Source organism: Lygodium microphyllum, chromosome 4 (genome assembly GCF_053477565.2).
Source record: "Lygodium microphyllum isolate KBCC chromosome 4, Lygodium_microphyllum_v1.1.10, whole genome shotgun sequence".
Lineage (NCBI taxonomy): Eukaryota > Viridiplantae > Streptophyta > Polypodiopsida > Schizaeales > Lygodiaceae > Lygodium > Lygodium microphyllum.
This window is the reverse complement of record NC_141138.1, coordinates 83,237,316-83,240,433: the sequence shown is the minus strand read 5'-3', so window position 1 is coordinate 83,240,433 and position 3,118 is coordinate 83,237,316. Positions and strand designations below refer to the sequence as shown.

General features: G+C 43.4%; 1 pseudogene; it reads right to left on the bottom strand.

Annotated features, from left to right (window-relative positions):
* Positions 1-1,560: 1,560 nt before the first annotated feature.
* LOC148037243 (uncharacterized) lies at positions 1,561-2,527 on the bottom strand (annotated as a pseudogene).
* Positions 2,528-3,118: the final 591 nt, after the last annotated feature.

Here is a 3,118-nt window from a genome sequence, read left to right as displayed (position 1 = left end):
AGAACAGCAGGTGGTGGAGGAGGTTGACCAACAGGAGGACTAAGTGGTTGGGATGTAGACACAATTTCAAAACAGCTCCATGAAGGGCCGGCAATGATTGATGAGTTAGCACCTAAAGGAAGAGACGCTCCAAGAGATGGTTGAAAGGTATCTGCTGAAGGAGTAGGAGTTGTAATCAGCAAATCCTCTTGAAAAAGGAGATCTCGACTAAAGGAGAATTTCTTTGTGTCAAGATGATAAACACGATAGCCCTTTATGCCAAAACGATCACCGTAGCCAACAAGAATTCCTCATTCAGCATGGGAAGAGAGCTTATCATGTTTCTCAGCAGGAATGAGGGAATAGCAAGGTGTGCCAAAGATTCAGAGATGTGAAAGATCGGGCTTGTCACCAGTCCAGAGCTCATAGGGAGTAACATTGGAAAGAGTATGAGTAGGGATCCTATTCTGGACGTAACAAGCTGTAGCAGCAGCTTCTTCCCAGAAAAATTCAAAGACACCTATAGTTTGAAGCATAGCCCGCACCGCATTGAGCAAGGTGTGATTCTTTCTCTCGGCTACACCTTTTGTTGTGGTAAGTAGAGAACAATGAATTGATGGAGAATGCCCTCATCAGAACAATAGGATTGAAAAGCGTGCGAAACATACTCGCCACCATTATCGGTTCGAAGACTACGAAGAGACTTGTTAAGTTGCCGTTCCACAAAAGATTTGTAGTGTTGAAAACAAGTCAGCACCACAGATTTCTGTTTTAGGAAGTACAAAATGGTGTACTCGAACCAGTCATCAATGAAAATAAGAATGTAAGTAGACCCTGTAATCGAAGTAGTTGGCAAGGGCCCACATAAATCTGAGTGGACCAAGTCCAAAAGGTCTTTACTCTTACTTTTGGATCTGGGAAACTTGCTGCGTGTCATTTTGCCAAAGATACACGCCTCACACTGCGATATATGGCTCAGTTTTGGGTTAAAACCCATCACCATCTTATGTGTTTGTAGAATGTGCATGGCTTGAACATGCGGATGGCCCAAGGGGTAATGCCATCGTAGAGTTTCCTCGGCTTCAGAGCCGGTAGTAACATACATCTCCATTGGAGGGCGAATAACAGACATCCCAAGAGGATATAAGCACCCTTTCTTTGGGCAGATGAGGTGTGTAGGAACACTTGAAGTAGAAGGTGTCTTTATGACACAGTAGTTGTGCTAGAATTCCACAGAAGTGCCATGGCTTGTCAGCTCATTGACTGAAAGAAGGTTTTTGGCTAAACCAGGAATGTAATAGACATTGGTAACCACAGTATTTGTACCATTTGGTAGCCACAAATGGAGAGACCCATTTCCCGCAGCTTGATAAAGAAAATCATCACCAAGACAAACCTCAAGTGGTAAGGTGACTTGATGGTAATCATGGAGCCATTCTTGGGTTCCTGTCATATGGTGTGTGGCACCAGTATTAAGATACCAAACATTGGTATCACTAGGTTGTGTAGCTATAGCAGCATAGAGATGCATTGAGGAAAGATCCTCGATCAAATCATTAGCTTGATAAGCCATATTCGCATTTAGGCGCCTATTTTGGGAGTTGCGATGTTGACGCCTTTTAGTGCGACATTGCCGCTCTGTATGACCTCGACGATGACAATAAGTACAGGTTGGGACAGAGTTGGCAGAGGTTAAGGCTTGCACTAGATTGCAAAAGCGAGAGGGATTGAATTGAGGCTGCATCGAATTGCGTGATGAACGAGAGAAGAAGGATGTGCGAGATTGTGGGCTTGTTGGATTGATTAGATGTGATTGGCATGAGCTAAATTGCCTTGAGCGGAAACAGGGAAGAGATCGAGATCCTCCAGCGAGCATGGCAAGAGGGATAGTTGGAGGATTGCCTATGGATATTGGAATGCTCCTTCCCTTATTGCCGATTTGATCCTCTTGCCTTATGTTAGCAATCAAGGTAGTTAATGGTAAATTTGGTGTATTAGAATGTTGGGAAACAAACGATTGCTATGTTTCAAGTAAAGCAGCAAGGAGTATATTTACTTGGACCTCATCAGGTAAGAGCAGTCCCGCAATAAGAAGATTGTCGTTGGCAAATTGCCAGGCTTCAAGAAAGGCCTCTGCAGTAGGATAGTTAACCATCTGAATGTCATTCAGCTGCTTGTGTAGGAAGACACGTGATACCACATTCATCTGTTGATACTGTGTCTTAAGTAGCGCCCACATTTCATGCGCAGTTTCCAAAGTTCGAACCAGTTGAAGTTGACAGTCGCCGAGGTGTAGGACAATCTTAGTTTGGGCCTCGAGATCTTTCTTCTTCCATGCTGCTTTCTCCACATCATTCAGTGGTTGAGCACCAGGAGCAATAGGTTGTTTTGCAGGATCATGTTCTGAGCCATCAGTTACGTCCCAATTTATACCTGCTTTCTCCAGTATCATCTTGTTGTGTAGGCTCCATGGAAGGTAGTTGCTGCCTTGAAGCTTTTCTATCTGGTAAAATTTTGATAAAGAACTAGACGTGGATGCTGCGGCCATGGCTCCTTGGTAAGTCTGGATCAAATCAAGAGGCTAAGTCTACAGCAAGAAGCAAGAGGGCTACAAAAGTAGAGAATCAGTAGTCGTCAGCGATGATACCATGTTGACAACTACTGTACATAGTTATCTTCAGAATTCATCACAATTATAATGTATAGATTCAGAGACTTATCATATTAGAGTAGAAAACACAGGAAGACAGAGACTCTATTGTAGGCGAACAATTCTGTGTGTGTATTAGATGTGTGCGTGAATCTATATACAAGAAGGAGCCTCACGACCCATCGTGAGGGCTCTAAAGTTTCAGTTGCGCCCTTTTGATTATTCGTGATTTAGTGGTGTAACTGCTTTAAATATAATAATGATGATGTGTAATTTGTTTATTGCCAACAAGCACAAGGATTGTTCTCTACGTGTATGGGAGACGACACTCATATGGGAATTATTCGAGGAGCTCTCCACCACTGAGGAGAGGGAGTTTCAGTGTGTTGAGGCTAATAGGGAGAGTTTGTGAAACAATCAGCTCGATGCAGGGTAATTCTTCATTATTTTGGCTGGCAACCAATTATGTGTGAGGGGATGAATAGCCAG